Below are 21,265 nucleotides of genomic sequence, written 5' to 3'. Positions count from 1 at the left end.
ATTGGTCAGAGACAAGTGGGGACAGGGTGGGAGGATTGAGAGAGACACGTGGGGTAACTGGTAGGAGAACTGAGAGAGAGTCTCATGGGACCGGGATGAGAATTCTGAAAGACTTGGGGGGCACAGGGTGGAAGGATTTGTGAGAGACTTGTGGAAGGACTAAGAGAGAGGCTACTGGGAGCACAGACTGGTGGGGACAGGATAGGGGGACTGAGAAAGAGAGAGAGACTGGTATAGGGATTGAGAGATACTGTTAAAAGGGGGAGGGGGGCTCCCCTTCACAGCCCTTCATCTTTTGAAAACGTGAGGCACTTTGGTACCGTGCATCCCGATTTCTTAACTCTTGGTGCGGAAAGGTTGGTCTCTGCTGTCCTAGTCATTGCGCAATGGCGATGCAAAATGGTGAGTCTGAGGATGCAGGCATACTGGCTTGCGGAGGGAACCTCATTCTGTAGCCTCTCACTGCGAGAAATGTCATTGCAAAGTCTGGCCAGATAGAAAGGAAGGTTAAAAATTGAGGAAAATGCTTTGGGTTAGTTGTGTCCAGGGGCTCCTGGTGCATCTGCCCCGGTAGAGCTTGGTTCCAATTAGACTGGAAGCTTAAAGGAGCAGGAGGAAACTTTGCTAGCAAGATCCTCTGGGATTCTTCATCACTTCCTGTTCTTGTTTCTGTCCAGCCTGTACTGACGCGGGAATCTGCAGTCCTGTACGTTGTATCAGCCAGAATAAAGATTATGAATTCCACTTGTTTAGGATGCAGAACTTAAAAACCAGCTTGACATTAATTGCCAGATCTGGGCAAAACATGGTTACATTTTATAAGATAAATCAAGATTAGACTGAATGAACAGCTGAGGTTACCAAAAAGAGTATTCAGATATGTTGCTATCACCTGGTTACCTGAGATGACTTCTACAAATGAGTTGCTAAAGAGCCATAGAAGGGAATTATATACGTTGAGTATTAGCATTGTTTTTCCTCCTCTGTTGGGTTTATTGTCTCCCACGAAAATTATCTGACAAACACCCAGTGCACTTTCAATGTTTACTTAGTTGTCTTGTCTGAAAGTTTGGGATCCTTCAATGATTCTCTCTCTCTGGATTTTCTTTTTCTTTCCCCTCAGTCCATCTTCCCTAAAGTCCAGTCATTTTTCATAGATTGTGGAAACTCAATCACCTTGCAGTTGACAGGGCTGTGAATGACTGGATATTTTTGTCTTGGTGAAGTTACGTGGCAGCCCTCAAGAACAATGCATTCTATATAATGCATAGCTCAGCAAGTGAGCTAATATTTCAGTATTTACAAAATGCAAACCCAAGAACAACCTAAGTCAATCAGAAATGATTGAATATTGCCCTAGTCCAAAATTGTGTCCTGAAAGGCCACAGCTTCCATGGTTCTGCCTGCTAGACTCAGCATCCATTTGTCTATTTGCTTTGGATTGCCAAGTACTGGAGTATGTTTAGCATTCTTAAAGATGTTCCATCTTCTGATCAACAATTGCTTACATCAGAAACCAGATTAACATATTGCAAAGACAGTCCAAAAATATGAATGAGACTATTTCTATGGGAAACCAGTTTGCAATTCTTTCAGTACTGATACCATGTTATATGAATTCATTTGACTAGCCTGAAGAGCCCAAGGAAGGTATTCTGTAGTATGAAAACTGGAAGTCAACAGGCTTTGAACTAAAATATTAAGAGTATTAAAAATAACTGACATTTACAGTCTGCAGATCTACAGCTTGTATGCGAGGAAGCTGCATGACTATTAATTCGGAGTCAGTATTGCAAGTAAGCCTGTAACCTGCCACAAAGTGAGGCTGCCTTGTGACAATTATTGCATATACGCATTTGTTTCATGGCAGCAGTACCTCAGGCACGGCCATACCTTAGTGTTTGACTCTGTATCCTCCTTCACATGCAGAAATGAGGCACAGTGCTAGTCTGTGCAGAGCCATTTTGGCTCTGATTCACTGAGACCTTGTCCCATGGACACAGAATAGGAGAAATGCCTTAATAAATCAGGATCTTTGTGTCTCCATGACAGGCACAAGTAAAAACTATGGCCATGGTCTTTTGCAACTTTTAACACATCAGGACTTTGGTGCACATCCAAGCAACTTCCGGGCCTTACCTTGAAGTCTGACTGGCATGAAAAGCTCCCAGAATAGAATTAGGGCAGCAATGTGCCAGACAACAGAGAGAGAGTATCTTTTACAATTACAATGTATTTTAACCTTTCCTGGATGTTTGTTACATGTATTATGTCACATGCTTGGATGTATGAGTAGTAGAAATATGGAAGTAATATTACCTCTCTGCAGGATGCCGGTGAGTTCCCCCTACCTTGAATACAGTGTGTAGTTCAGCAAACCACATCTACAAAAGGACATTAATACGGCGGTGGAGATAGTTCAGAGCAGAGCCCGCAAAATGCTGCATGACCTGCTCTATAAGCCAGACACAGAGGGACTGTCGAAGCTATTCACCTGAAGAAAGACAGAAAGGGGAGACAGAATGCAAACCTTCAGATACCGAGCGGGCTTCAGCAATGTATTTTCCGTAGACTGAAAAGCTCAAGGACAAGTGGGTTATTATGTGAAAGTGAAAAGAAGGAAGTGCAAAAGGAAAGTATGAAAATATTCCATCACTGGAAATGTGGGGGGACTGGATACCCGGGCCAGGCTTCTGGTGGAGGGTATGGGAGCCGAAATCGAGCATCATGGGACAAGCACAAGGAGACCCTAGTGTGAAAGGGAGGGGGAAAGACCACAGATCAAGCAGGAAGATGCACGCTGTATAAATCAAGCAGCGCTCTTCTCTCGCTATCGTCCTGTTTTCCTAAGATATAAGTGTATCAATGCAAAACATTTTAACACAGCTTTTAGGTTAGGTTTTCTGAAAGACTGCTTTGGGTATGAAGCACCTGTGAACTCTTTCTTTCTTAATGATATGCACATTTTAGAACAACAACATATATATGTATTTAATTTTAAAAAAAATTCACAAAAGGACGGGATAACTCATGTAGGAATCAGTTAACGAGACGTGGGGAAAGAAATGGTTGCAGTATGAGCTGTGCTTGCAGACACAGTTGTTGAGGATCACGGTGAGCCCAGGACAGCAGGGGACTGAATATTTGAGAGAAAAATTAAAAAAAAAAAAAAAAAAGCAGGGGAAGTCAGTCTCAGGTATCATGGAGATCTATAATAAAGGGCCGCAGTGAAGAAATCAATTTGGACTAAGATTAATACGTAGGAGAATGAGGAGACTAATAAATGAAATATGCTAATGACAACCAATTTAGGGAAAGCAGAGCCTGGCATAAGAATACTATGTAATTATGCTGAGCTCAGACTCTCAGGTTTGGCAATGCCTTGAGATGTTCACCTACAGAACAATGGATGCAGCCAAACTTTGCGCTCTGCGCAGGAGATGTATCAGATAGTGGTAGCCAATTACAGAGGCTGGATTCGTAAGCTGGGCATGAGATGAGATTAACTGGAAATAATTCAACTGTTGGGTTAAACAACCTGAAAGGATTGTACCCACTGTACGTATATATAATCTGGGACTCACGATCAGTGAATAGGAAAACAACATTGGAGCAGTTCTCAACAGGATGCGAGATGGTTTGATGTACATAGGCAGCAAATTAATAGGAAGAGATGAGAAGGAATTTACGAGATTGTTGTTTGTAAGTTTGAAAGGGACTAGCAGCATCGTGAATTCAGGTGGCTTATGTGCATGAGGAAACCTGAGCCACAAGGTATCCAGGGAGTTGGTGCGATTTACAGTACAAAGTACTGCCCTGGAGCTTGCTTTTTTTTTAAACAAATTGTGAAGAACAGGATATTGTTTTTACATTTTTATTCACAGCACTTGGAAAGCCTTCACTTGTTCAAACAATGGATGGGTTTTAGCGGTCTTGAAGGTTTAGTTTGGAACAGAAATAATAGTCTGGGACTGTGCCTGGCAGACTTCAGTAGTTCTCTTGCCTTCTTGATTGAAAGGAACGGTGTACAGGATCCACTGTATGTAATAAACAGTTACCTAAACTGGAAGAATGAGTTGAACCTGTCACTCAGATAGATAAATGTGTCAATCAGCAAGTGAATAAATACTACATAGTACACAGGAAGAGTTTATGGAAGGGCATATACTGTATATATACTTGACCCGGTAGTTCCTCCTTTTTTCTTCAGTCAGAACCAGTGCTGGGATACTGGCACCATCAGCCTTCCTATACAGCTAACGGGAGGCTTTCTCCCCTATTTTCACCCCCGCTAACTGTTTCTAGTCTGGTCAGTGTGGCAATGGTCTGGCAGCAATCCTGAGGCTGAGAGCAATGGAGCAGGGCTCCATCTAGAGCCCTGTATCATGGTCACCAGCCCCTACCCCCCTCAGGGGCTGCGAATGCCGTCCTCGAGGCATTCCCGGTCCCAGCCCATTGATCCGGCAGTCGGACCAGGGACCCTCTGCAGAGTGCCATGCCGTGCTGCCGCCCAGCCAGTTCTGTGATGGATGTTTTAAGCACATAGAAAAATGCCGAGAGAGCTGCTCTGTGTCAGCCTGAAAAAACACTTCACAGGCCTTGGGAAGAATTAGGCAGTTGTGCACGACTTTGACGAGGAAGATAAAAGGGATGGATGTGCAGGTAATCCTTCCCCTCTCTGAGAAGTACTGGTGCATGGTGAGTAAGGGCATAAGGACTGGGTCTAGGCTGAGAAGTGTCAGGGGGGATGTGAAATGATTTCATGAATGTGAGCCTTCATCTTTATGTTAATTTGCAGCAGGATGGAAAGGAAAGGCTGCTCTTAACGGCTTCCATTTTCTCATTTCAGAGTGTGTGAAAGCGAAAGATAAAAGGGATTACTCACTCAGCCCTTTTTTGTTTTGGCCTGATAGCTTCTTGCTGCTCCTTTTGGGTTTCCAGCTGAATCTGAACCTGCCATGGGGGGTGCCTGGCTGGGGTTAGGAGACACCCGCACAGGTGTGGTGCGGGACAAGGTTCTGGTCTTTTGCCTGGCCAGCCCCCTCCCCCGCAGGTCGAGCCCTTCGGTTCTGGGGGCGAGTAGGGCTTTGCTGAACGAGGCTGGACAAGGCAGGGCAGGCGCAAACTGGATGTGGAGGGCAGAGACGGACTGGAAGCAGAGGCAGAGCCGTAGCCAGGCCATGCGGCACCTATGGCCAAGTGAAAAAGTGCGCCCTCGTCCCTAGCGCAACACACGGCACCATGAGCTGGGAGACGGTTAAATGGAGGGGGCTTTGAGCTTTATTTTCACACAGAGGTTTCCTCGGGCTCCTTTGGGCTTCCAACTCAATCAGAACCTGTAGAGAGATCCTGGTGCCAGGAGCCTTCATTCACAGCTCTTGGGGATCTTTTTTTATCCCTGACCTTTCTTTAATCCAGTGATTGCAGTGTCCGTCCTGAGTTGGGGGCCGTGCACCAGGGTTCCCTTCAGAACCCTGCAGTCATGGGCCCCCATTCCAATCACTGTCACCCTCCTCCCAGTCACGCCCTTCCCACACCCAAAGATTATTCCCATTTTACAAGAAAGGGGCTAAAGATATCGGGGTAAATATTCAGCCACTGAACAGCTAGTCAAGTTAGCTGGATACACATATCCGGCTAACTTAATCAGGATATTCAGTGATGTTACCGCGCTGCTGAATATGCCCAGATAAGTTAGAGTTAGCTGGATATGTGGTATTCGGCTAACTATAGACCTGCCCTATGGCGCATTGACTTAACCGGCTATCTCTGCTCCTGCCCCAGGTACGCCCCGACTTATCTGGCTAGAATTTAGGAAATAAGCCTCTTAAATATGCGGCTAAGCCATTTAGACGGATAATTTTCCCATAATCCATTTAAATGGCTTCTGAATATGTAGCCCATCACTTACAACAACATCTGTATTATATTTACATGCATTCTGCGATGCTAACCAGAAAACCCTGCAAAACCAGTAAAAGAAAAAAGGCCCTTGGAACTAATATGGTATTAGGCCTATGGTAGTGCATGTTAGGTGTAGGCTTGGTCTTCAGAAAGCCACGAGTAAATGAAATTACAATTACAATATACTAAACCTCCCATACCAAGACAGCACTAACTGCCAGCATTCAATCCTACTATGAAAAGGCAACATTGCAAATATTACCCTAGGCCCTAAACACCAAAACACTTCCTATTAAGAAAACAGAGCAAACCAGGCTGTTATAGATTCCCACACAGAAACTATAAGCTAGCAGAGCACCTCACCTTGTTCACTCATGCCGAACACAGACAGATCCTCACCAAATTCCTAACAGAGAGACTGTAAAGTGTTACTAGAAATGTGCAGACAAAAACTGAACTGGAAACCACAACAAGCCAGACTGTATGCAGTGCAACTATGGAAAAACAGAAATGCCACCATTCTTTATAAAACATCAAACAATAAAATCAAGAAACATAAATCGTAAATAGTAAAACATATTAATAAAAATGTTAAATATTTCAAAACAGCCGATGAATAGAACATCCAATAATTAAAAACTCATATCTATCCATTTCCAGAAGTCAATAAAACATTTCAAAACAGTTGACGCACCAAATATCACCCAATAATTAAAATAATAAGGATAAAAAAAATCCCCTGCTGTCCATACCTGGGAAATTTTCATTTCCAGATGACCAGAGATTGTCATGGATTAGCAGGGAGAGAGGAGGGGGTTGTTGCATACAAATTTTCTCCATGCTTTCTCTCACACAGGCTCAATCATATACATACATACACGCTTGTTGCTCTGTCATGCTTAACTCTATACAACATACACACATGCTCATTTGCTCTCTCTCGCTCACACTCAATCACACACACACACATTCATATACTCGTTCAATCTGTCACATGTTAAATCATATATATTATATACATACAAGCTCATACTCTGACACAGGCTCAGTCATTCACAAATGCTCATATGTTCTCCCTCACACATGCTCAATCATATACACATACACACTTGTTCATTCTCTCATGCTGAACTATACACAAACATACATATGCTCATTCATTCTTTCTTATGCGCAGTCACCCACACACATACATGCTCATACCTCTCTCTCCATGCTCAGTCATACAGACACCCACACACACACTCAGACTCTCCCTCATGTGCTCAGTCATACACACACACGCTATCTTTCACACGCTCATACCTCTCACATGCTCAATAATACACACACACATACACATAGATTCTCTATCACATGTTCAATCAGACACACACACATGCTCATAACTGTCTCTCACATCCTCAATGATACATACACACACACTCATACCTCTTTCTCACACATACACATTCATAGGTTCTCCCTCACATGCTCTACCATACATACACACACACACACACACACACACACAGGTTCTCTCACAAGCTCATACCTCTCACACATGCTCAAACACACACATGCTCGTATCTCTTCTAGCATGCACACACACACACACACTTGCACATGCTTAATCAGACACACAGCTCAGACTCTCTCTCACAGCCTCAATTATACACCCACACAAACGCACACTCATACCTCTCGCTCATATGCTCAGTCATACACACCCATAGGTTCTCCATCACATGCTCAATCATACACACACACACACACACACACACACACACAGGCTCTCTTACATGCTCAGTCAAATACTCCCACACACGCTCATACCTCTCTCTTGCATGCTCAGTCATACACACATGCACATTGGCTCTCTCTCACTTGCTCAATCAAACACACACACACACACACACACACACTCTCTCTCTCATCTGGCCTCCAGGTATGCTGAAGCATGGGTAGGGAGGCCAATGTTTCTTTGCACTGTGTGGGCCACACTGCTTCTGGTCATTGCTGCTCCTCGAGGCCCTGCCAGCCATGCTACTTTTCACTGCGGGGCAGGGAAATGGAGGAAAAGACCAATTCTTTTTGTGTCCCTGGGGCTGTGCTCCTCGGCACTACTGGGGGCAGGGAGGCAGAGGGAGAAGGAGACCGATGGTTTTTGCTGCTCTATGGGCAGCGCTACACTTCATTGCCGGGGCAGAGGGGGTGTGAATGTGAGTGTGAGGAATGTGAGCCATGCTGTTCTTCATTGGCCAGGAAGGAGACGGAGATTGAGTTTTCAAGTTTTGTGGGTCTCGTTGCTATTTACTGCCAGGGGAGGGAAGAGGAGGCTGGAGTCCGGTAGTTTTCGCATGATGGCGCCCCTAGAGGATGGCGCCTAAGACCGAGGCCACATTGGCCATAGGCTAGCTACAGCTCTGAGCAGAGGTCTGGTTATGGAACAAGCAGGGAGCTGAGGAGTGAACAGACTAGACAAGACTGGACAGGACTAGACAAGACTGGACAGGACTAGACAAGACTGGACAGGATTCTGAGCAGGGACTAGGATGGCTACAGACACAGGCTTGGACAGGATACTGAGCAGGATACCGGGACTGGATACAAACTTAGGCAAGGCAATTACAACATAGGGAATGGATACTGGGACCTGGACTGGGCAGGGCTAGACTAGACAACACAGAACAAAGGACACTGAGGCCCAAAGGCAGCAATACCGAAGGCCTGTAGGCAGGCAAGCATAAGGCCAGAGAGACCTTAGTAAGCCACAGAGCAAGGCCTAAGGTAAGAGCAGGCACGGAGGCTACAAGGCAAGGTAAGGCTTGAGCAAGGTACATGGAGACAGAATGCCCGAGGCCACAAGGCAAGGTAAGGCTTAGATAAGCCACAAGACAAGGAACAAAGTGACAGAAGCTACAAGGCATGGAGCAAAGTAAGAGCAGCCAGGTCAGAGAGCCAAGGGTGTTAGGGTGAGTCCATGAAGAGGCATCTAGGTCCTGGCAAGGCAGGGTTAAATGGGGCTGGAGCTTGGGTGTGGTGTGAGCAGCAGGAGGAGCTTAGCAAGGCTGGAGGTGAAGCTTGCTAAGGACCCCTGGTGGAGAAGAGGCTGCACCACAGGCTAAGTCAGGTGGCCAGTGAGGAGATGGCTTGGGTAGGTGAGAACAGAGCTCACTGGAGGCATGGGGAGGTGTTATAGCGGGCAGGATCGAGGCATGGTGAGGCTGCATGGCAGGCAAAACTCGAACAGAACCGGCCTCTACTGTATTTACAGCTCCATGAGCTTACATTTATAGCTATCAACTCTTTTATTCCCTCTGCCTGTTAAACCCTCTTCTACGCCCACATAACCCGGTCATTGCAGTGGCAATCCTTGGGTGGGGGGGCCACAGACCGTCGCTCCCTCTGGAGCCCAACATGCTTCCCGCAAGTGTTTGGTGTGGAGTGGTGGGTGGGACTGCTTTCTACCTGAAGACAGTGATTTGTTGCCTCTTTGTAATCCCCCCCCAGTCCCAGCTGGCTCCAGGAGCAGAAACTGGGTTCAGGTATCAAACCTTGGTCTGCAGTGCCCTTCTGAGCCGTCTGACAGGAGCCCCTTATAAATTCCCCACTCCATGTAATTATCTTGTTTTCAAATGTGCTTTTTCTACTTAAAAAAAAAAAGCAATAGAAATTAAGATGGCTGTGCTTAAAACCATTTACACCAAGACTATTTTTTATTTAAATTGTATTCACTATAGAACTTATTGTTCAATATAATTATGAATGATTCCTGTAAAAAGCACAGATTTTCCGTTGTATTCAGGGCTGACTTGTTCACTTCAGCTGTTCATGATTACATTTTACTTTTCACACTCTCTCGTTGAACTGGTTTTCAAGCCTTATTCTTCTTGCTCTTACTTTTGGTTTTGCCCAAGTGACAGACACCTTTTTAAAATAAAAGGCTTGTAGAACTTTCATCTTGCATGACTGGTTCACAGTCCATCTTGTTTTAGATGGGAGTAGCTTGTCCTGCAGGGCATTTTACAATCTTTAAATCTCCAAAGTCTGCTCTTATGCTCCTGCTTCTCTTTTACTGGTGACCTTCAGAGCTCTACTCCCCTGATTTTCATATAGAAAGAGATAATACTTAGGAGGGCAACAAGCTTGCACCGTTTACATTTGAAGGCCGCAGCAGTTCATCAAAAGCTCTCCCTTAGCAGAGGAAAATGTCTTGGTTTTGACAGAAAAATAAATCAGTAGACAAATAATGGAAGCATTTTGAATATATGACAAAATGGTCAATTATGCACAAGGAAACACTGGGACTCTCAAACTGCAAATATATAATTTACTTTTTCAAGTGTGATGCATGTGAAAAAATGGCTCAAGCGTAAAAGATATCAGCAAATCAGGCCTTTATTACTGGCTAATTTGCTGCAACCCTAGTAATTTATAGTTAGATGTGTATCAGGCACAGATCAGTGCAGAGAAGTGAATTCTAGCAGTTGTAGCAGCTTTCATCGACTCTGTTTTGATAATGCATGACTGTACTGGAAACACAAATTATTTTCACATTTCTCGTGGAATAGATTGGAAGATACTGTAATATCCTCCACTCCCCTGGCCCCAAGTCACAAGAAAACAATCTCACTGGAATTCTCTTTTGAGACATCAGTTGCACCATAACCTTTTATAACTCATTGGCAGTTTAACTTTTACAGCTTTAAAATATTGGCACATCACCTAGTGGCACATCCCTATTTATTATCTTCCTGCACAGTCTGAACCCAGCACTCCCACCTTCCTCAGCCCTACTCCGGCACTTCTTTCTTGTCTTTACCCAGCCTGTTCCCAGTGCTCTATGACCCCTCTCCCCAGACCCACCTAGGCACTCCATTCCCCTTTTCTCCTTATTGGCCTGGTCCCAGTACAACTCTGACTTGCCCTCACCTAGCTTGACTGCAGGACATTGACTTCCCTCACCGGCACAGCACCTAGCACTGGCCTAGCCCAGGTACACTGTGAGCCCCAGCTTCCTTAGCATACGGACAGGTGGATCCAGAACCAGTGGGTTATGCACCTCTACCAGCAGATGGAGACGGAGAAAAGCTGACATCACGGTATATATACTCCTGCAGTGACATCAGCCCGCCTGTATTCCCTGTCTCCAGCAGATGGTGGATGTGCACCTCCCTACTTGGGGATTGCTTAAAAAAAAAAAATTTTCAAAGGAGAAGAATTCTTTGCCCTGTTCTCCTGTGCTGATATCTTATGGTCCCTCCTCAGATGAGAATTCCTGAGGTGATTTCTTTGGATACTCCTCTCAGATGAGTGCCTTGGTTCGGTAACTGGTTTTTCAGCTGGCGTGGACTTAGCTATAAAAAAAAAAAAGAAAACAGCTGAAAGGCAAGGGATGCAGGAGGCCACGCATGTTGGTGAAGGTCCTTGCCCTGCCCCCTGCAGCCAGAGAACAACCTTGTTCTCAGCTGGGATAGGCTGAGCTCAGGTAAAGGGTAATTAAGAAAAAAAAAAGAGAGAGGATTCCTCTTCCCCCTGGTCTCTGTGCTCGGCGCGCTGATCTGACGTTCGTTCCTGCCTCAGGGGGAGCTTAGTGGATATGGGTAGCTTGATGGGTTGAGCAGCCCTTTTTGGCTAAGCCCGCTGTCAGGCTTGTCTTGTTCACTGTGTGGTAGACCGCGGTGGTGCTTTCTCACCATTTTCTGAGCATAAGAATGCCCTCTTCAGTTCCATCGGTTTGTGCTTGTGTATCTGGTTGGGCGTCCAGGTTGGGCACCTAGAAAGGCGCATAGGAGTGCCTACCAATGCGCTCAATTGTGCGTGCACACATGCATACACTTGTTTGTGCGCACTATCTGAAGTGTCCTGGTAGGAGCACAGTTTGTGCGCTTATCAAGGCACAGTGTTGAGCGCCTAATTTTTGGGCACCTAGATTTTGCAGCGTGAACACAGCTGGGCGCACTCTTATCAGGCGCCTGATAGGATGTATTGACAGACCGATGGCACCCATAGCAAAGAAGCCTAAGCGCCTTGTCCTTTCTGTTGCTTGTCATATTCGGGCATCCCAGCCTAGCATGCCCTGTAACTCGTGCTAGCGCTGTTTGAAGGCTCAGGGAGAATTGTCTCCATCTGATTTTACTAAGCCCGGTTCTTTCCAGCTTGGTATGGGAATGGAAAAAGAGCTGTCAGAGGTGTCTCTTGATTTTTGGGGCTCCCCTAACTGCTTCGTCAGTGGGGGAAGGTAGTTCAGTGAGCAAAGGTCCTATGCCCCCTGGTTTAGGTGTAGATCCCGCTGCCTTTTCTTGGGTAGAAGTTTTTCAAGGACTGTAGTCCTTTCTTCAGGCACAGTGCTCGGCCCTGGCCAATCTTGCCAAGTCAGGATCTCAGGCTGTGGATTCCCGCAAGCCTAGTGCTATGGGTAAGCATCGGAGTGTGCCTAGATCTGCTGTGGGTCTCCCCAGTAGGGACCCAGATGGCACGGATGATGAAGCCAATCCTTCCTTGCTGGAGGATGGGGAAGTTCCACCAGGATTGGAGCTGATTAGAACAATGTGCTTCTTTCAAGAGATGAGTTACCAACTCTGATTTCTCAGACATTGAAGATGCTGGGAGTACCAGGGGCTCAATCCATGTCTGAGCCAAAGAACGGTCCCATTTTAATTTTTTTGTGTAAAGCCTCTTGTTTCTTTTTGCCCCAATCCAGATCTCAAAGGGATCAACCGTCATTTTTGGGTGACTCATTTTCACATGGAAACCTTGCGCTCAGTGATAATGGCAGTACAATTGGGGGAGTTTCTGATGTCTCTTGACTTGTCCGAGGTGTACCTTCATATTCGCATCTGGCTAGAGCAAAATGATTTCTGCATTTCGTGGTTTTGGGGCATCATTATCAGTTTTGAGCGCTACCTATTGGTTTGGTCACCCCACCTAGAACGTTTTTCAAGGTTATGGTGGTGGTGGCAGCAGAGCAGAGAAAGGATGGGATTCTGGTACCCTCGTACTTAGACGACTGGCTCATTCGGGCCAAGAGTCTGGAAGTGAGCCTTCGGGTCTCGCACAAGGTGATCTCCTTGCTGCAGGAACCTGGCCAAAAGCAATCTTCAGCCATCACTCTTCACTGAAATATCTCAGGGTTTGGTTAGACATGAAGCAGGGCAGGGTGTTCCTGCTAGAGGGCATCATTCAGAAGCTGATGGCGCAGGTGTGTCTATTGACGAACACGATATATACGACAGTGTGGTCTTATCTACAGGTACTCAGATTGATGGCGGCCACCCTGGAGGCAGTGCCATGGGCGAGGGTGCATATGCATCCTCTTCAGCATACTCTGCTGTCTCGTTGGAACCCACAGTCTCAGGATTATTCAATTTGGCTCCAGCTACTGATGGAGATCTGCCCTGCAGTGGTGGTTGAGCCCAAAAAACTACATATATTCGAGTGCACAGACTGACATGAGTGGTTTTCAGCGACGGGACAATAATGGGATACATCGGCGTCAATGTCCCGTAGATCTCCCACTGTTACCAAACTCAAATGCTCTGTGCTGTTTTTTGGAGCCAGTCTGAATGACAGAAATTGAAGTGTGTACATTGTTATAAGTTTAAGAGTGTCTTTATGGAAAACTTTGAATGAGCGTATCAACAAAATACGTACAGACCTGCCAACATTGTTTTGACATTCAATCTGAATGAGGCATGAGTATACTAAAGTGCATCTTGTGAATTGATATAATTTGCTTTTAACAGTTCCTGAAGCAGCCCCACACTGGGCGAAACTCAGGCCTAGAGTCAGGCAATTACGGAATACTGTTTTATTAATAAACCTTTTGAGGACACTCAGCATCTCTTCTTTTGCATCCCTGCAGTGGTGGTTGCAAGGGAATAATCTAAGAAAGAGGGCTTCCTTAAGATCACTGGACTGGCTAGTATTCATGACAGATGCAAGTCTCCAGGGTTGGGGAGCTTACTGTCAGGAGCTGACAGTGCAAGGATGCTGGAATACAGAAGAGTTTCTCTGGAGCATCAATCGGCTAGATGCCTGTGCTGAATGGTTGGCATGCTTCTGATTCAGTGAACGATCGTAGGGTTGAGCGATCCAGATAATGTTGGACAATGTGACGACAATGGCTTACATCAATCAGCAAGGAGGAACCAAGAGCCAACAAGGTCGCAGGATATAGCACAACTTATGGAATAGGTGGAAGTGCATCTTAAGGAGATCTCAGTCTCTCATATTGTGGGAAAAGACAATGTAAGAGCCGACTTTCTCAGCAGACAAAGTCTGGATCCAGGAGAATGGGAATTGTCAAATGAGGTGTTCCAACTCATAGTGGATCATTGGGGCCTTCCATTTCTGGACCTGCTGGTGACATCTCGCAATGCAAAGGCTCCTCGCTTCTTCAGTAGCAGGAGAGATAAAAATTCCTTGGGCATTGAGGCCCCCGTGCAGGAATGGCTGGAGGGCAAGATACTGTATGCCTTTCCCCCATGGGTCATGATGTGTAGAATGATTTGGAGGATTTAGAGTCACACAGGGTTGGTACTCCTGGTGGCACCAAATTGGCCCAGGAGACCGTGGTATGCAGATTTGCGAAGGCTCCTGGTGGACTCTTCTCTCTGGTTTCCAGGAATCTGCTTCGGCAGGGGCCAGTTCTTCATGAAGATCTAATTCGGTTGCTGATGTGTGGATATTCTGCTGCTGTGATTGCCACCTTGTAACGAGTGAGAAAGTTCGCCACTTCCTTAGCTTAGGTGTGGGTTTGGCGAGTGTTTGAGGCTTGGTGTGAAGATTGAGGGGTTCCATCTTGTTCGGTTAAGATCTCACTCATTTTGGAATTTATGCAGGTTGGATTGAGTAAAGAGTTGGCTCTTAATTCATTAAAGTTACAGGTGGTGGCTCTTGCTGTTTCCAAGGTCAGGTGAATGGTGGACCCTTGTCGGCTCAGCCAGATTTGGCCTGAAAAGGAATGAAACATCTTCATCTCCCCTTGCGGTTGCTGATGCCTTTGTGGAGTCTTAATCTAGTTTTGATTTTTTGGCGGGCCCTACTTTTTGATGGATGTATAGCCTTTCTTTGAGATTACTGCCCTTGAAAATGGTATTTCTTGTAGCAATTTGTTCGACACATAGGGTTTCTGAACTGCAATTTTTCTTGCCAGGAGCCTTTCTGTGAGTGACTCCAGAGGCGATACAGTTGCATACTGTTCCTTCGTTTTTTGTCAAAAGTGGTCTCGGATTTTCACTTGAACCAGTCCATTTCCCTGCCGTCTCTGGACAGGGAAAGAGATGTGGAGGAATATCACCTGTTATGGCCCTTGGATATCAAGAGACATATCTTGAGGTATTTGGAGGTTTGTAAACCTTTCAGGAAGATGGATTGCCTGTTTGTTCTCCACGGGGGGAGTAAGCAGGCAAGCCAGTGTCACAAGTTATGATAGTCCACTGGATTAAGGAAGTAGTCACAGGTGGATGCTGAGTAACTGTTGCCTAGTCAGGTTAAAGCTCATTCCACCAGGGCTCAGGCAGTGTTATGGGTGGAGGTTAGATTGTTGTCTCTCGTTGACATTTGCTGAGCTATGGCATGGTCCTCCTTACACACCTTTTACAGGAATTACCACCTAGATGTGCAGGCCTGGGAGGACACAACCTTTGCACGTGCGGTGTTGATTGGACCGCAGGCAGCCTCCCACCCTGTTCGGGAGTAGCTTTGGTACATCCCACTGGTTCTGGATCCACCTGTCCGTATGCTAAGAAAGGAAATATTACTACTTACCCTATTTACCGGCGTATAGGACGCACTTTTTTCCCCTCAAAATAGGGGGAAAATATGGAGTGCGTCCTATGCACCGGTAATCAAAATTAACAGCATCCGGTGGGGAAGGGAGTAACACGGTAGCGTCGGGGAGCGAGCGTCTGCCGCCCGATTGGCTGGTGCTGGGCAAAAGGGGCTTGCCGAAGCGCGGCTTCCCCAATCAAAATCAACAGAAGCCGCGCTTCAGCAAGCCCCTTTTGTCCAGCACCGGCCAATCGGGTGGCGTGCCGTCACTCCCCCCACCTCCCCCACCAGACGCTGTTAATTTTGATTACCGGCACATAGGACCTGCAGAATACTAGAACATTCCCTGCCTTGTGCATCATTCTCCCAATAGTTAAAGCACGCAAACCAATCTTTCAACCAAAGAGGCTTCTGCGACACTTAGCAGCTTTAATCCTCCTACTCTGGCAATGCCTGTCACATCATGCTCCCAATGCGGCTGGGTGGCAGCCATACTGTCCGTCCAACTCAGGGTTCAGAGCCGGAAAAACTCTCCAGCCATAGTGAGCTCAGAAATGTGGCAGGAGTATCAGAAACAGCAAGTTTGAACTCAAGAAGCCCCATGGATACAATACCTGCTTAAAACATTTAAAAATGTGTATAAAAAAGGGTGTGTGTCTTATACGCCGGTAAATACGGTAACTGATAATTTCCTTTTCTTTAATAAGGATAGGTGGATCCACCATCCCGCCCTTGGCTGCTGGATTGTTGTGCTGCGTGGCTGCGTGTTCAAGGGGTTACTGGTAAGTGTTACTCCGGTCCCTAGACTAGTGTTATTACTCTCTTTGTCTGAGTTCAGTGTTTTCCTGTTGGCTGAGAGCTAGAATTGTTATCTGTTAGTAATCAAGTTTTGCTAGTTTGTCCACAATTGGCTTTTGCAGAGAATTTTGGCGGGCTGATGTCACTGCATCACATACCGTGATGTCAGCTTTGCTCCGACTCCATCTGCTGGTAGAGGTGCATAACCCACTGGTTCTGGATCCAGCTGTCCTTATTAAAGAAAAGGAAATGATCAGGTAAGTAATAATTTCTCCATGCACGGTCCCTCCTGTCCCCAGCTTTCTCTCACCACGCTCTGGAACATCCTCCCCAGCTGGACCCCCTGCACTTCATTCCCCACGTAGGCGAGGCACACTGTCCCCCCTTTTCCCCAGCCCAAACCTAGGACACACTGCCTCTCTCCCCAGCCTGATCCCAGCACATTCAGCCCTCCCAGCCTGATCCTTCATCCCCAGCCTGATTCCAGCACATCCAACGTGACTTCCCCAGAGGGACCCCAGCTAAACCCCTAACGCTGCTTCCCCCACCAGTAGCCCAGCGCGCCTTTCACCCTTAACCAGCCCTTCTGCTTCCTGCCATCAGATAGACTCATCTGGCCAAGCACATTATGTATGGGATATGTAGAAGACTCTTCATGCTAATCACATGCATGATGTTCCCTTTTCTAAAGTAGACTTCTCAATGAGAACCCCCTCTTAACAGCCCAGTCCTAGCACATTCTGACATCCTTCTGTAACCTCACCCAAGTACATGGAGCCACCCCCATCCTGACCCCCAACACACTCTGCCCCATCATCCTTGGTCCACCCCAGCACCCCCTTTCCCCTTCCCTGGCCTAGGCATAAGCATACATTGTCCCTCCTCTTCCAAGCTGGCCCCCAGCACTCCCATCTGCAATCACCAGCCCATCCTGATCCCCCCACGCCAGACCTATCCTGGCAAACAAGTGAAACCCAAATCCCTCCAAAAAAAAACAAAAAAGGAAGAAAACAAAAGTACCCCCTTCCTCCACCCGCCATATCCACTGACAAAAAGGCCTCCCTCCACCCCAGCCCTTACTCCATCTTAGCCCTTGGGACTTCCAGGGGCAAGAGCACTCAGCTGTCACTCCTGACGGCAGGGCCTGCATTCCCCACCATCGCTGAGCCTCGGAGGAGTGTGCATGTGCACCGGCGTCCGTATGCTGGAGCCTCGAGCTTGCCCCGTAGCAGGCGCTCTCCTCCGTTGTGCTGCCGGTGGCCTGAGCTCGCAGCAGTCTATGGCTGTTGATGGGTGGTCGCTGCCAGTGGCCTGCGCTTCCTGTGCTCTTCTGCCGTGGGTCTGAAGAGGTATGCCCTGCATATTATGTGTGCACGTGCGCCGCTCTACTCCTTGCCAGCAGACGCATCTGGCCAAGCACATTATATATATATAGAAGAGTCTACATGATAATCACACACATGATATTGCCTGTTTCTGAACCAAATCTCTCAATGAGAACCCTCCCTTCAGATCAGAAAAAGTTGGAATGAGCGAGGTTCCAACATCCTTCTTGTGTGTGCTCTCTTTATATTTCCTTTCCATGAATCTAAACAAATCTGCTGCCTAGTAGTACAATGATTCAGAAACTATGGACCCAATGCACAAATTATAAAACACAAACTGTAATTTGTGAATCACAGGGCAGAACGGCAAACACCCCAATGAATTGCAAGTCATGAGGAGGGACATTAACAGATCACAAATTGTTTTTTAAATTAATTTAACAGAGGTTCTTTATCTTGTGTTAGTAGAGCATCAATTGCACTTGATCATATGACATTAACCCAATCTAACAAAGCACTGCATAAAGTTTCACAATATAATTATTCATCTAGCTGACCAAAGAAATGTAATCATATTTTTGGATCACCAGTTTTGACTAGGTTGCCACTTGTGGTTTGTGTCTCTTAAAGACAGGGTGGGCAATTCCGGTCCTCAAGAGCTGCAATCCGGTTGGGTTTTCAAGGTATCCCTAATGAAGATGCATGAAATATAATTGCACAAAACTGAGGCAGTGTGCATGCAAATCTCTTTCATGCATATTCATCGGGATATGCTGAAAGCCCAACCAGTTTGTGGCCCTTGAGGACCAGAGTTGCCTACCCCTGCTTTAAGGCAATACACATACTTCCCAGATTTCGGTTGATATGTACTCGGAATATAAGAAATTCCATGCTGGGTCAGACCAAGCTCCATCAAGGCCAGCATCCTCTCCCTGACAGTGGCCAGCCTGAGTCACAAGTACCCAGCGGCGGTTCCTAGATCCCTAGACTACCTGGCTAATGATATTTTATAGACTTTTTTTCCAGTGACTGCCAGTCCAGTTGACTTTAGCGCATTTTCTGCCAGCACATTCCACAGCTTGATTGTGCGTTGAGGGACAATGTGCTTTCTGTGGTTTGTGTTAAATCTGCTGGTTGTTAGTTTCGTGGAGTGTCCCCCTTGTTTTAGCATTATTTGAAAGGGTAAATAACCATCCTTTGTTTACCCGTTCCACCCCACTCATGGTTTTATAAACGTCTATCCTGTCCCTGTCAGCCGCCCCTTTTCCAAGCTGAAGAGCCCTGTCCTGTTTATCATTTCTTCATATGGGCACCTTCCATCCATCCCCTTTATCGGTTTTGTTGGCCTCCCCCCACTGTCTTTAATTATTTCTAAGCATTTCATATTCCAAGTTTTTTGGACTCAAGCTGGATGCAAAACAAATGTAAAGCATTAATCAGGGCTCACTTACAGTAGGAACGGAGTTAAATTTACAGTAGCACTGAGGATGTATGGAGGGAGGATGAATCCAGTACCAGGTGCAGATGAATGTAAGAGTCCAGGGATGTGTAAGCTGCAGTTCCCGCTCCAAAGTAACTTCTGGGAGTCAATTCATTAAAATTGCTGGTTTTCGTTGAGAAGCCAAGGGGAAGGCTTGCTTGAACAGCCATGCCTTAAGCTTTTTTTTTGTTTTTGGAACGTGAGGTGGCATGGCCTGAAGCACAGGAGCCGCTGTGCCTTGTTTTGGTGCATGGCAGCTGAATGCACAAAGCTTTGTTCAAGTCGGTCTGGCAGAGGCCAGAGGAAGCCAGCTGGGAGCACTGCAGTTCTCTCCTGAGTGCATAGCAGAAAATAAGGCGGGTGAAAATACCATGGGGCCTTTTTGTTCACGCATTTCTAGACGAAGCAGAGGGTTTTTCAAGCTAATCCTGCTTTCATCTGGGAGGAAGTGCAGCTGATGCAGGGTTGGTCTCGTGTGCTCAGTTGCTTTGGCCCCTACCAAAATTCTGGCAGCTGTGTTCTGTAAGAGTTGGAGACATTTAGAGCTGCCTTGAGAAATGCCATTGAATAGAGACTTGCAGTAGTCCGTTCAGTTGGTGATTAGCACATGAGATGGGGGTGAACAGAACTGCATACAGCACTCAAGGTGTGATCACTCCATGGATTAATACAGAGGCAATATGATATGTTCTGTTTTATTCTCCATTCCTTTATGGATAATTCCCAATATTCTGTTTGCTTTTTTGACTGCCGCCACACACTAAGCTGAAGATTTCAATATTTTGTCCACAGGACTCCAAGGTCCTTTTCCTGAGCTGTGACTCCTAATATGGAACTCAGCATTGTGTACCTGTAGTGGGGATTATTTTTCCCTATGTGCATCACTTTGCAGTTTTCATAGAGGGATTAAAACTTTAAAACAAGCATGCAAGGGCCATATGCTGGAATTTTAATGTACCATTGCACCAGTAGGATTTAAAATATGCCTACTGCACATATGTATGCTCCTAATTTTAAGTTGTTACTTGAGCAAATGTACTTTTGTGTATCTTCCTTGGGATTTTGTTGGCTTTAATGTGCGTAGGTAAGTGGATTTTAAAACATGCTTGTGTGAAGAAACATAAGACTTGTCATGCTGGGTCAGAACAAGGGTCCATCAAGCCCAGTATCTTGTCTCCATTAGTGGCCAAGTCAGGTCACAAGTACCTGGCAAGATCCCAGAGGGGAGAGAGATCCCAAGCTGCTTGTCCCAAGAATAAGGAGTGGATTTCTGCAACTCCACCTTAATATTGGTTAATGGACTTCTCCAGGAATTCCCTTTTTAAACGCAGCTATACTAATAGCTTTCACCACATCCTCTGGCAACAAATTCCAGAGCTTAATTATGTGCTGAGTAAAAAAATATTTTCTCATTAGTTTTAAATGTATTACCCAGTCTTTTCATTGTGTGTCCCCTGGTCTTTGTACTTTTTAGAAAGAGTAAACAACTGATTGTTTACTCATTCCATTCCACGCATTATTTCATAGACCTCTATCATATCTTCCTCATCCGTCTCTATTCCAAGCTGGAGTCCTAACCTCTTTAGCCTTCCTTCATGGAGGAATCGTTCCATCCCCTTTATCATCTTGGTCGCCCTTCTCTGTACCTTTCCTAATTCTGCTATATCTTTCTTGAGATGTGGTGACCAGAACTGCACACAATACTCAAGATGAGGTCACACCATGGAGTGATACAGAGGCATTATGCTATTCTCTGCTTTATTCTCCATTCCTTTCCCAATAATCTATTTGCTTTCTTGGCTGCTGCTGCACACTGAGCACAAGATTTCAACGTATTTTCAACGATGACACCTAGATCCTTTTCCTGAGTGGTGACTCCTAATGTGGGCATTCCCAGTTTTACCAATTACTCCACCAGTTTGCCCAGTCCATCTGGAGGTCATCCAGACCCCTCTGGTTCTTCAGCCTGCACTCCCCGGAGTTGTCCTTGATGCCTCACCCT

Source organism: Rhinatrema bivittatum, chromosome 7, assembly GCF_901001135.1.
Source record: "Rhinatrema bivittatum chromosome 7, aRhiBiv1.1, whole genome shotgun sequence".
Classification (NCBI taxonomy): Eukaryota; Metazoa; Chordata; class Amphibia; order Gymnophiona; family Rhinatrematidae; genus Rhinatrema; species Rhinatrema bivittatum.
The sequence above is the reverse complement of the archived record's forward strand: the minus strand, read 5'-3'. Positions refer to the sequence as shown.